At 42.6% G+C, this 14415-nt stretch overlaps 1 protein-coding gene across 1 annotated transcript in view; it reads left to right on the plus strand.

The window, feature by feature from the left end:
• The window catches only part of SLC17A6 (solute carrier family 17 member 6), a 294138-nt gene that overhangs the window by 68239 nt on the left and 211484 nt on the right, over positions 1–14415 (plus strand). The window lies entirely within an intron of this gene.

The raw sequence follows: 14415 nt of genomic DNA on the forward strand, positions 1-14415 counted from the left end.
TTAGCAAGTGCACCCTTAATCTTAAGAAAAGTATAAAAATCCAAATTAGATAGAGAGAATTGTTGAGCAAGGGATGAGAAAGGGGAAGGAGCATTGTTGGAATCATAGAGATGCTTAACAAGTGAGACACCTTTCCCAGCCCAGTAAGACATCAACTCAGAGTCAATATTAATTTTGATTTTAGAATTACGCCAAATAGACGACCACCTAGTTTTATGTAATGGAATCGCTACTCTCTTATCCACCTTACGAACCGCAGCAATAGTGTCTAAAATAATAGAGCGAGAGAATGGAATAGAAAGGGTGTTTGTAGTTAAAAACGATGCAGTCGGCAGTGGGGAGGCCAATTCCTGTTCTATTGTCAACCAAGCTGGAACATGAATACCTGGAGAAGAAAACCAAAGGGCACCCTGGGACGCAAGAAAAGCAGTTTGATACTTCCCCCAATCAGGAAAATTACAGCCTCCCATATCATAAGATTTCCGTAAAAATTTATAAGCCATCCTAGCCCTTCTATCATTCCATAAAAATTTAGAAGTAATCAAATCAAGATCATGAAAGAAGGAATCAGAAAGCCTTACTGGAAGCATAGAGGAAACAAAATTAATAATAGGAGTGATCATCATTTTAAGAGTCTGCATACGGCCCCACCAAGAAATATGTTTCGGAGACCAATTTTCTAAGAGACGTCTCACCTTAAGAATAGTTTGGGCTTCGTTATAAGTAGCCGTAGCATATAGGGTGGAACAAAAGAAGATGCCCAGATATTTTAGCTGTTTAGATTGCCATTTAAAGCCAACCGAACCCATATGAGAGGAGAAGCAGTAAGCATTTAAAGGAAACATCTCCGTCTTATCTTTGTTCAGAGTATAACCTGAAACTTTTGAAAAACGAGCAATCGTATCCGAAATAGCAGGGATGGCCAGTTCAATATCATCAGAAAAAATGAGAACATCATCTGCATATGCAGCTGTTTTTAACTGATGAGACCCAAAAGAGAAACCCTTAATATCTGGATGCGAGTCAATCATTCTAAGGAGAGGATCAATGGACAACAAAAATAAGAGAGGGGACAAAGGACACCCTTGTCTAGTGCCCTGACAAAGGTTAAAAAAAGAAGACGTAGCTCCATTCACCCGTATATTAGCCCTAGGTCGGGAATAAAGAGACATAACCATACGAATAAAGGAATCCCCAAGATTATGTGCACATAGAACAGCTCTTAGAAAAGGCCAAGATACCTTATCAAAGGCCTTTTCAGCGTCAAGGGCCAAGGCCGCCGCCGGAAGATTAGATCGCTTAGCGGCCCCAAGAATATGACAAAAAGTACGAATATTATCCCGTGCAAGTCGTCCTTTTACGAAACCTGTTTGGGAGGGATGAACCAATTGAGGAATAAAGGACTCTAAGCGTTTAGCTAAAATTTTAGCAAAGATCTTGGCTTCCATGTTAAGAAGGGAAATGGGACGGAAATTTTTGGGATCTGCGTGATCCTTCCCTTCTTTGGGGATAACTACAATAGTAGCATCAGCCGCGGAACCAGACACAGAACCATCCTTAATAAAAGCATCAAAAACGGATTGGAGTTTCGGGACAAGCACGGGAATAAAGGTTTTATAAAACGCAATAGGATATCCATCAGGACCAGGAGCTTTACCAGACCGAGTAGCTTTAATCGCGGAAATGATTTCATCAGAAGTAATCGGGCAATTTAATGATTGATTATCTTCCTCCGAAACGACTTTCAAAGGAACCGACTTCAAGAACTCCTGACATTGTTCAAAAGAAGCTTGGGCCGAAGGGGTATATAAATTATTATAGAAATCACGGAAAACCTCAAGGATTTCTGCAGTTTGAAATTTTTTCATACCAGACTGGTCCGTAATAGAAGAAATTTGGAAGGTATTACAAGAAGATTCCTGGAACTTTAAAGTGGCTGCAAGAATCTTGCCCGCACGATTTTTTAACAGCAATCTCTTAGATTTCTGAGCCTGCAGGCCAATATGAGCTCTCTTAGTGACTATAGTATTGTATGAATACTTTAAGTTCTTAATAGACTGGAGGCAGGTCTTGTCCTGAGAGTGACGAAAAAGGGATTCCTGCCGTTTGATCTCATCTGCTAGGTCCGTGAGTTCCTTCTTAATGGCTGCATTCCTCCCTGACATACACTTAATGACCTGACCCCGGAAAGTACACTTAAAAGAGTCCCAGAGAACAACAGGGGAACTGACTGACCCAACATTCTCAGTAAAAAAAGTCTCAATGTCATTGGAAAACTCTCGCACCAAGGACTCATCATGTAAAATTTCGGTGTTGAGTCTCCACGAACGAGCTCGTGCCCTAGGGACAAAGGACGTAAGAGTAAATGTCACTGCGGCGTGATCGGAAACTAAAATGGGGTGAATAAGCGGGGAGGAAGAAAATTGAACCAGAGAAGAGTGAACCAAAAGATAATCAATGCGTGAAAAGGACGAATGAGGGGAAGAAAAAAAGGAAAAGTCACTACCAGTGGGATTATGAAGACGCCAAACATCCTGAAGATGGGTAAGAGAGCACATATTAGTCATTTGTTTGTGGGCTTTAGGGGGACGAAAGTTAAAGGCAGAATGCCTATCCAGGATGAGGTCCATTGGCAAGTTAAAATCACCACCTACAATAAGATTGCCAGAGTGAGGGGTATCTTCGAGCTTTTTGGCGATCGCAATCCAAAAGGACGGGTCATCCTTGTTGGGGGCATAAATATTCATGACAAATAAGACCGCATTACCATTGGACACCTTAGATAGTAACCAACGTCCCTCTGTATCCTGTTCAGAGGAAACGATAGATAACCCAGAGTGTTTAGAAACTAAGGTAATTACCCCATTCCTTTTACCACAAGCATCCGAACAAGCAACATCAGAGACCCACTCTTTCTTCAGAAACAACGCCTCCTTGGCAGAGAGCTTTGTTTCCTGAAAAAGGACGAGATCCGAAGAAAGAGATTTACAATAGTCCAAAATCTTTGACCTTTTGACTGGATGATTTAACCCTTTAACATTAAGGGAGAGTATATTCATTCCAGACATAGAACCATTATCAGGAAAAAAAGATATTCCCTATGTGACAAATGGAGCGTAACAACCAGGAGAGCTAAGCAGCAGACCTCAACAGCCAACACAAAACAGGGTGAGACCAAAGAGGAAATCCGAAAAGAAAAAAGGAAAGAGGAGGAAAAAGAAAGCGAAGGAAAACAGAAAAAGAGAGAGAGAAGGGCCAATCCGGCAGGTCTGAAAAAGACCAAATTCATACAAGGGGGGACATGGGAAAAAGAGCGAGGGGCCAACAGGAGAAATAACAACAACAGCATAAAAAGCCCCAGAACAGTGCATAGTTGATTATACATTTTAAAGGAAAAACTATCTAAAAACTAAGAGCTGGAATCAATTATAGCTTAGAAAATAAGCGAAATGAGAGACTATAAAGGCAACATGTTTGACCAAATTAATATATGTATAACAATTAAAATGAATCATAGAGAGCGGTAAAAGCAGCAGAGAGAGAAAAAGGAAGCACGTTCAGGCAATAAGAGCTGATGGAAAGTGAACTAAAAGATAACATTACTATTAGGTAGAACCAGCCCAAAACGGACTCCATCAGGAGAAAGAGGACCATAATGCAGAGAAAAGAAGAAATACAATCTAAAGCATACTATATGATACAATATGAAACAATAGGTGAAACATACTAAAAACGGTATATAACCTCCTGTCAATATAGAAGTCCGTAAATCCCTATGGCAGCTAAATAAGAGAACTAATACTACATATAAATATGTAAAATCTATATACAAATTTATAGACAACTGGCCATGAGTAAATAAAGCCATATACACCAAAACTGGCAAAATAAGTAGGCTTGCCTAAGTAGGTGGACATGTAGGCAAGAGAGGCATAGATCTATCAATTTACAAAGCATCTATAAAAAACTAGCCTACTCAAAAAAGACAATTAATAACACAATGTACTAAAATCACTCAATGAAAAAATCAATAAAGAAGGTATAACTAACAACTATATGAATGACCTATATTAACTCTAAATATAGTCATAAATAAATACCTAGTAAACAGATATAATTAAAACACCTAGACAAACCATACAGCAACACGTTAATAACGCAAATAAAAAGACAATGACCAACTCCAAAAAATACGAGATAACAGAAAACAACCATGAAGCAAAAAGACCGACCACAAAAGGATAGGATAACCAAAATTCACCACAAAAGTCGACGCACATACCAAAGACAAACAACGGGAAAGGAAAAGGACCAAGACCTAATACGTCGAGAAACAAACTGGGGAGGCAAGGATTAACAGGACGACACGCGACCAGGAGTGAAGGCAAGCCAACATGAGATGCTACGACAAAAAATTAAGGGGTTTATACAATAAAACTAACAACACTAAAGACCAAAACACCATAACGATAATAGGGGAGCACCAAGAGGCGACAGAAATACGTCAAAACCAATGGACAAAAAGACCACCACGCAGATCTAAAAGCAGCTAGACTAATAGATCTGACAAAGACAAAAAAACAATGGATTATGTATAGCCGCATCAGGTGCCAGAAGAACCAGGAACATGTGAAGCCCCTGTTTGAAGCTCCATCTGCAACTCCATTTGATTATCCAAAAACGAGGCCAAGTCCGCAGGTTCGTCGAAAATTCTGACACGACCTTTGAAAGTAATGCGGAATTTTGAGGGACCAGCAAAGGAGAAGGGGATATTCATCTCAGACAAACGCTTCCGAAGATTAAGGAAGCCCTTCCTCCTTATCACCGTGTCCCTGGCAAAGTCTTGAGAAATTGAGATACGATGACCATTCCAAGAGACAGCTCTAACCTTCCGCATATGGGCCAAAATCTGCTCTGTATGTTGATGACGCAGCGGTTTAAAAATTATCGCTCTTGGTTGCGTAGCAGACTTGGGGCGAAAGGAGGGGACACGGTGTGCCCGTTCCAGTTCAAAATCTTTATGAAAAGAAATTTGTAGTGTAGATGGAATCCATTGATAAAGAAACTCAATCATGGAAGATGCCTCTTTCTCAACATCCTCTGGAAGACCAAAAATTCGCAGATTAGATCTACGATTACGATCCTCTTGTTCAGTGAGGTCTTTCCTCAATGCTGCCATGGAACGCTCTATCTGCGTGAGAGATCTAGAATGCTTTTGCATGGTATCCTCTGCGCCACTAATCCGTGCTTCTGTACCTGAAACACGAAGGGAAAGGGCCTTGAAATCATTCCTGATAGCTAACACCTCCACCTGCAATAAATCTGTATTAGTCTTGGTAGACTGCGCAATTTCATAGACCTCATTAAGGCGCGTCAGGATGGACTCAAGAGTCGAATTAGTGTCTTTAGAAGCAGGCTCAGGTGTTGGGGAAACCTGTTTGGACCTCTTAAGAGATGCTTTAGATTCCTTAACGTCCTTAGCATTCGGTGAAGGGGCCATGTTCTCAGCCATAGGGCAAGCCACCTCAATAGGAACAAAATACCCCTCCTCAGCTTAGTGATAGCAAGAAATGCCAGGGGCTGCAAAACACTCAATGTGCAAGATGAAAAATGGACAGGAAGAGATAATGTACTTGCATCAAAAAACGCCGAACAGAGAATATGGCAGGCGAACCCAGTCAGAAAAACCACCTCACAAAAAAAAAACCATGTGCTGCAGGCGAAAGTAGGCCCTCACCGACTACGAAAATAGCCAAAATAAAGCTCAGAGCAAAAAAGCCTCACATAAGGAAGTGGCAGTGCGTCTGACGGATAATATGGTAGCAAAAACCTCAACAAGTTCACACAAGGGGCAGCACTGCAATAGGCGGCAGGAAAAAACAAAATAAACTCAATAAAGGTGAAAAAAAAACGTCACCAGCTCCTGTATGCCTCCACTCCTGACAGGATAATCCAGCAGCGTCGTCGTGTAGAAGCGCAAATAGAACTCCCTCACAGAAGAAACAAAATGGCGGCCGCTCGTGAAACATGAAGCGCAACCTTAGAATGCCAAAAAGTGAACTCTGGCCACTTTCCACCTCTAGAAAACTCCCTCGTAGGATACACGGCAGTTTCCCATGTAATATTCCATCTTCGGCGCTGAGCGGGGCAATCCTCAGCGTCGGCAAAGTCTCCGTCAGCCCTCGCTCTTCTCGGAGCTCAAGCGCGAACCGCCATCTCGCCGCGGCGCGCAAGCCACGCCCCCGGGTGTCAGCATTTTTTAAGAGCAGGCAGTGGTCCCATCGAAGGTAGCTTTTCATTTTTATTTTTGTAAAGCAGCCTGTTTTCTTTTAAGGAAAACGGGCTGCATTACAAAAAAAGCTTACTTTATTTAAAAAGCAATCACAGACATGGCGATCTCCTGACCCCAGCAGGCCACCATACCTGTGAGTGCAGGACATTTCCAATGGGTCGCAAAGCAAGACCTACCTCATGAATATTAATGCCGAAAGTCTAATTGCAACCCACTGGGAATCACAAGAAACATTTGTACATAGGTTTTAGCGATTTCCTAATTAAGAATTGCAAAATTTTGCAATTCGGAAATTGCAAACTGACTTGTTTGTACATCTGGCCTCAGGATGAGGTAACAGGGAGGGCCTGGGATGTATCCATAGATGATGTCCCTTAGAAATCGTTCCAAAGTGAGCAGCGGTCACCTGTACCTAATATTTACATCTTTTCAAGGTATCATTTCAAATAATAGTTATCCATACCTGCAGTGCGGTTCTTTAAAGTGAAATCACGTCATTTTCAGAAATAAGTCAAAATATGATCTGTGTCTCAATGGCATAAGTGAACAGGTAGACACCAAATGAACATACTAATTACAAAAATGGTAGGAAAGCAATTGAATGGGTCAAGGGTTACGAAGTAGCCCTGAGGAATCCCAAAATGCAGTGCATGAGGGTCATTATATTACTCTTTGCTAGCGACTGAACAGGAAGTAGTTGAAACACAGATGTACTGTTCCCTGAATGTCAGCCACTCCCATTTTATTGAGGAAAATCTTACAGTAACAGATCTTGCTCTAACAGATTTAATAGGTGCATTGAACAGACACTGTCACCATGTGCAGTTCATCCAGGGCAGCTACCATCACCAGCTCAGTTCCCCTATGGGACCAAGGCCTGCTTGAGCACCATCAAGCAAGCCGTTGTTCTCCCAATTGGCCCACATGTGATTTTAAAAACTGCAGTGAGGAGAGTTACAGATCAATTGTTCACTGTAATGGAGATACTTAGTTCTGATTTCTTCAGCAAAGAAATAATATTATCAGTCTAAAGATTAGAACAGAGAGTACCTGATAATAAAGAGGAATTTAAAATGCTCAGTATATAAGGCTCAAAACTACTGCATGGAGATATAATGCTTTTAAGTATCAATTGAGAGGAGATGCAGACTTGCATTTGATTATAAGATCATTGAGTGAGTCTCTGTCTAGTCTGTCCAGTAGCTGCGTGTAAGGTTACTAGATTCCATTGATTATTTTATTATCTTACAGAATCACTAATGCAGATTGTGTGTATCTTCGAAAAGCATTCTCCAAACAGAAAAGTTTGGTTAAGGCTGATGTTTAGAATCCTCAAACTGTCTAAAGGGAGAACCCATGCTACTGTCATTAAGAATCTTGGCATTCCTGATGGCTGTAATAAATATCCTGGACCTTTGTGATAATAATCAACTTTTTGAATGATACAGTTAGGATCTAAATGACTGTGGTATTGCTTGAAAAACCTTGACCCTTTGGTCAATTAACTGGTAGATTGGGCCTCAGTTTTAATATTACAAATCATGGGCCTTATTATGATGTTGGCGGTCGGACCACTAACAGCTATCACGGCGGTTAGGAGACAGCCTGACAAGCAGTCAGATGGCAGACCCCCGAATCATGATGCGTCTCTTGTGCTGGCAGTCGGAAAGTGCACTTTAACACTGTGACTTGTGCTGTGGCCCAGGAAAAGGGATGCAGCACAAGGTGCTGTGTTAAAAAGCACTTTCTGCACATAGTGCCAGGCACACAGTGCATGGATGTGTGTGGGGGCACTACATGTGCCCCAAGGGCACTTTAAAGTGGCCCACTGGGGACAGGGTCCTGTTTTGGGCCCTAAAAGTAAATTTCCAACAGCTTTTTCATGGTGGTCGGACTGCCGTGAATAGGCTGTTGGAAAGGGACAACGTAATTCAGACGGCAGTGCCTGCCGCGGTACCGCTGTCATTGGTGTTGTGATTCCGACTGCTTCCCCGCTCACATCAGTTGATCCTGTCGGAGGTGGCGGTCTATCCCCGTCTGACAACGGTCTGACTGCCTGCATCATTATGTGGTGGTCGGACTGAAAGACTTTCTGTCGGTGGACGGCCACCGAAGGCCTATTGGTTTGGGTTGCACCAACATCGTAATAAGGCCTTATGTATTTAATGGCCTTGAAGAATTTTACATTTTAACTTTACAGTGTTTTATGTCTTATGCTGTAATACGTTTTAATGTTTTTTTTCTTCACCCAGTCTTTTCACATAAATTCCTACCTTTTTGTTTTTCCCTGCTCAGTGCTACATTCTGACTTGCCTACCACATCTTAGTGATCGGCTATGATTTAATGCAGAAAAATAGACCTGAGTAGGAAAGCGGACTTTATGCTCATTACTTGAGGCTCTGGACTGCTGTCTGGGGCTTCTTATGGTTGCAGTTTCCCACCAATTAGTATTAAACCTTTTTATATTGTATGCATGTATATGTATGACAATGTTTTAATCCAATTATGGCAATGATAAATAAAATCTATCTATCTATCTATCTATCTATCTATCTATCTATCTATCTATCTATCTATCTATCTATCTATCTATCTATCTATCTATCTATCTATCTATCTATCTATCTATCTATCTATCTATCTATCTATCTATCTATCTATTTGCATTGGACAATTGTATAAGATGAGTGTACTTACACATTATTTAGCTCTGTAACAAGCTTCGGTGTCATTCCTAACAGACATAACTTTGCTTCTGAAGTAGAAAGAAAATTGGTCGCAGAAGCCTTGCAAGTGACGGAGCAGGGTTCAGTAGGATTGCTCTTTGATTTTGCTATCCTAGTAGAAATAAACGGCCTTATCCACACTCATGGTGGAGGCCCCGCACTCGTGGCTGGGGGCCTGCACTCATGGCGGGACCTCCCCAATGAGAAACTGCAATGCAGAGGTCCACCCATGAGTACAGGCCCACTGCCACAACTGCGGGGCCTCCACCATGAGTGTGGATAAGGCCCTTTATTTCTACTAGGCTAGCAAAATCAAAAAGCAACCCTACTGAATAACTGCGGGGTCTCCACCGCAAGTGCGGAGGCTCAATGTGAATCGGGCCCTAATTCTATTTTGTACAGAATAGAGGACTGATTCCCAAACGTTTTAGAACCACAACCCAATTTTTTGTACAATAATAATTCTTTGTGATCCACCTAGCTTTATTGGACATGAGGCAGGCAATATTTTAATGAAACTAAAGCATCATGTGGTAGTGAATTGTCATTAACAACCAGCACATTTTCCATTGAAATGGTCACTAGATTTGCACAGACATACAGCTTTACTGATAAAAATTGTGAGAGAGTCATACTTTTTGCCCTAATCATCCCCATGATTTGACTGATACTGGTGGTTTCTGACTCCGATTGCCCTGAGCTCTTCTAGCCAGACCCAGGGCCAGTGCTTTTTTAACAGGTATATGGTAATTAGGTGTAATTACAATAGGCATGATTGCCTTACCCGTAAGCCGCTAGTACTTGGTAGGGCATGAAGGTCTAGAGCCCCAGTAGATTTAATGCAGTTAAGTGCGCACTACTGTTGTGCCTGCTGTCATTTTAAAAGCCACCCCATTACACTTAAATTATATGCAAATTCGACTTTGGAATTAAACAATATTCCAAAGTCCCAAACTACCTTATTTTTACATATAAGGCATCCTAAAGGTCTCACCTAGATGCCCCAGGGGTAGGGTGCCTTGTAACTATAAGCAGGGACATTATAAAAGATTCTTTTATAAGCCCTAGTGAGGAAAAAACTGCCAATTTCGTTTTCCCCAATTGCAGCACAATGGCTCTATAGGCTAACATGGGATTACTGTTTAAAGCATAACTGTTAGAAATTGGGGTCTTTAGTTGGCAATGGTTTGTACCTTTGTTGAAGTAGGGACCCTTCTTCCTAGTCAGGGTAAGGGCGATGCACTTCTAAAATAACCCTTGCTCAACCCCTTGGTAGCTTGACACGAGCAGACAGGCTTATCTCAGAGGCAGTGTTTGTTCACACATACAGTAATACAGTGAAAACACTACAAATGAACACCACACCAGTTTAGAAAAATAAGTAATCTTTATCTAAACCAAAAATGACCAAAATGATACAAATCCACATTACAATAATCAAAATGTAATACTTAGAAGGAAAAACAGTCCCGTCCATAGCAAACTATAGATGCGACACTATCAACACAAAGTACCATGGATGCATCACAATCATAAATAAAAACAGCCTCAGGTAAAGTGATGCATCGGTTCCTTACACCCGGGGAGGTGATGCGTCGGTTCCTTACTACCACGCAGAGGAGGTGATGCGTCGGTTTCTTACTGTGCATGGAGGTGATGCATTGTTGTCGACTTGGCGCCCCGGTGCGATGCGTGGGGATCGGGATGCATTAGCATCAGCAACGGCACTGCATTGGTCTCTCCAGCCACAGTCCCATGATGCATTTGTTCTTGCAGCCACACAGCAGGACCTGCGTCGTAATCAGTGCCGTGACCTCATACTTCGGAGATCGGTGCACGCGATTCGGCGTGCAGCGATTTCTCCAGCAACGGGCAGGCGCTGCATCGGTTTCTTCAGCGGCACAGCAGCAATGCATCGGAAACGAGTTCGGATGTGTCACGCTTCTCTTCATTGCATCTCTTTTACAGCTCCCAGCAGCAGAAACAACTTTCAGAAGCACGACACAGGAACAGGCACCTCTTGGCAGGTCAGAACTCCAAGCAAAAAAGTTCAGGGGAGCTGGTGGTGAAGTGTTTGCATCCCTGAGATCGTAGAACAGGAGGCAAGCTCTACTTCAAGCCCTTGGAAATCTTCTACAAGCAGGATATACAGCACACAGCAAAGTCTTCATCCTCTCCTGTGCAAAAAACAGCCACTGCAGGACAACTCCAGACCGCACATAGCAAAAAGGCAGTACTTCTCTTTCAGCTATCCCAGCTCTTTTTCGTGATAGAGGTTTCTCTTGAGTCCAGAAGCATTCTAAAGTTCTGGGGTCTGGACCCAAACATTTATACAGTATTTTCCTTTGTTCTCTGTTGGCAGAGAGTCTCGGTGCTCAGACAAAACCAGTTCTGTCTGCTCTGGTCCAGTTTCCTTGGCAGGAGGTGGAGATAGCATTGTGTAAGGCAGACCAGGCCCAATTCAGGTGAAAGGAAATATCCTCCCCTTACTCTAATTGCAGCTCAGGTCTATTCAGCCCAGCCCTGACTCATCCAGGGAAGGCAGGACACACACCTCAATCCCTCCAGTGGCTGTCTAACAAATGCACATCCCGAGCCCCTGTCACTCCGAAGCCAGACAGTCAATCTTTAAACCAACAGAGGCACACAGGATGGCTAAGCAAGAAAACTTTTTAAAAGTGGTATTTTCAAACACACAATATAAAAATCATCTTTACTAAAAGATACATTTTTATATTCTGAGTTGAGGCATACTAAACTCCAACTTTGAATATTGTCCCAATGGAAAGTTATACTTATAAGATGTTATAGATAAACTCCCATTCTATCCTATGGGACAGATAGCCTTTCAATAGTGAAAAACAAAATTCATTGTAATTCACTATCAGGACATGTTACACACATCAGGACATGCCCTACCTTTCACATACACTGCACCCTGCCCACTGGGGTACCTTGGGCCTATCTTAGGGGTGACTCACATGTAAGAAAAGGGAAGGTTAGTGCCTGGCAAGTGGGTGCACTTATCAGGACGACATGGAAGTACCAAACTGTACACAGACACTGCAGTGGCAGGTCTGAGAACCTTTTGCAAGGCTGCTTGTGTGGGTGGCACAATCAGTGCTGCAAGCCCACTCACAGCATTTGGCTTACAGGCCCTGGGCACAAACATTGCACTGTACTTGGGACTTAGTAGTAAGTCAAACAAACCAATCATGGAAACACCAATCCATATTCACAATTTACATAGGGAGCACTTGAACTTTGGCACTGTTCAGCAGTGGCAAAGTGCCCAAAGAATCTAGACCAGCAAAAACGAAGTCCAGGACACAGCAAAAACACAGGAGACAGAGGCAAAAAATATAGGGAAAAACAACGCCAAGGATGCCAGGTCTAACAATAACTCTCAAAAGAAAGGAGCAAAAAGAAACTTTAAAGTATCAAAATGATAGAATAAATCAAACAACTTACCACTGAATTATTATAACTATCACAGAAAAGGAGTTATAGAACTTGCTTTTCTGAAAAGCCAAATCCAGCTTCCAGCAGTCCTTCTCTGATTGGCCAGTCTCTGCCAGGCTGAACCAAGCTGTCTTAATTCGATGTTAAGTGGCCAGAGATGGGACGAAGGAAGCCTCTGGAGGAGGAGATCTGCAAGCTGCAGACCAAAAGGCAGGAAGGGGCTCAGTAGCCAAACTGATCTTAAAAGAGGGAATTACAATTGAAACAGGACACAGGCTCACCCCCACATTCTGCCACCCCAGCCAGCCAGGAGCCCCGATAATTAGATAAGCAGAGGGGCTTGAAGGGGAGTATTAGGGAAACTTAGCCACACCAGTGGGATGGCGTAGCCAGAGTTTAACCTCCAGGAGAGAGTTTATCCAGTTTTTGGAAGAATAATGCTTTCTGGGTCAAGAATGTGCACCACTTGGAGGAAGTTGCCATACCTGAGGGTGGCACCCTGCTCCACATTGGTCTGGGGTGCCCCTCTGCTTGTCGCCCATTAATACTGAATAAAAATGGAAGAGCTGCCTAGCAAATCAGATACCTGCCTGAAACTACATGGTGGAGAAGGACTGCCCTACTGTAACACTCTGAATGACTGTACCTGCTGCACACTGTGGAACTACAGCCCTAAGGACTTTGTCTTCCTTTAAGAAATGAAGGAGTGGACTCCCTGAAAGCAACAGGTTAAAAGAGCTCCACTTCCATCAGCTCCACCAAGAAGGACCCATCTGGAAGGTGTCCTGGGAACTTTTAATGAGTTGGTCAGGTGCAGTCTGTGAACCGCAGTCCCAACATCCCAAGGACCATCTCAGAGCTTCTGGCTCCGTGGATTGGTATTTTGGATACTGTTAACCCACAAGAGGAACTTCGGGAAGAAGTTCCAGAAGTTTGGAGCAGGTTTTGTAAACAGCCCTATAAGGTGACCGACTCGTTGACGAGAGAAAAGCTGCCAACGTAAATCCTCAACCTGGCCTAGATTTCAGTTTCGTCCCACTGAATGCTCCAGAGCTCAAGAAAATATTTCACTGAGGCCTCGCTCTGCTGTCATCGACTCAAAATCCGGCCTGACAATAAGCCTTGCTCACTGTTGAGAGAAAAAGATCCAGAAAAACGAATAAGTACGAAGGTAAAAAGTTTACTGGGGCCTTCCGCTTAGTGTATTTGACCAGGGTTCAAAGTTTGGTTTGGTTGGTTAGCCTCAAATTTTGACTTTGTCTCGGTCAAGCATGACCAGATGTCCCAACATGATGCTTTGGGCTTTTAGTCACTAGAAAGTGTTTCTTCTTTAAAAATTCACACAGCCGGTCCCCTACTTTCGATTTTTGTTGATTCTGCGTAATTTTAAAGATACAAATATTTCCTATTTTATAAGTTGAGGTTGAAATTTTTATTATGTGTTGTGTCTTACTTATTTAATGTATTGGTGTTTTTAAATGCTTTGCACACCTGTCTCCTAAGTTAAGTCTACCTGCTCGTTGCCAGCTACCAAGGGTTGAGCAAGGCAATCATTTATTGAGACCTTGACTGGACCTTATCTTGTGATTGTGGCCATATTACTAGAGGTAGGTTCCTACCTACACCTACTAAAAAACTACTTTCCAACAAAAATATATTGCACATGTTGGACATAGCCCTCTCTGCAGGGTCAACCCTAAAGGTTTTGCTTTCACCCTACTGTTCTCTGTTGACTTTTAGGACTTTGTGGAGTGTACCATGGCTAACCAGTGTTATAGTGCTTGTGCTTTCGCTTAGACCCGATTGGCAAATGTGAGTGGTACTACATGTACCTAGGGCATGTAAATGAAATGCCACTAGTGAACTAGTGGCACATATTGTTCCACCCACTTAAGTAGCCTTTGCAAACAAGTCTGAGGTCTTCTATTGCAGCC

Source organism: Triturus cristatus, chromosome 3_1 (genome assembly GCF_964204655.1).
Source record: "Triturus cristatus chromosome 3_1, aTriCri1.1, whole genome shotgun sequence".
In the NCBI taxonomy this organism is placed as follows: Eukaryota; Metazoa; Chordata; class Amphibia; order Caudata; family Salamandridae; genus Triturus; species Triturus cristatus.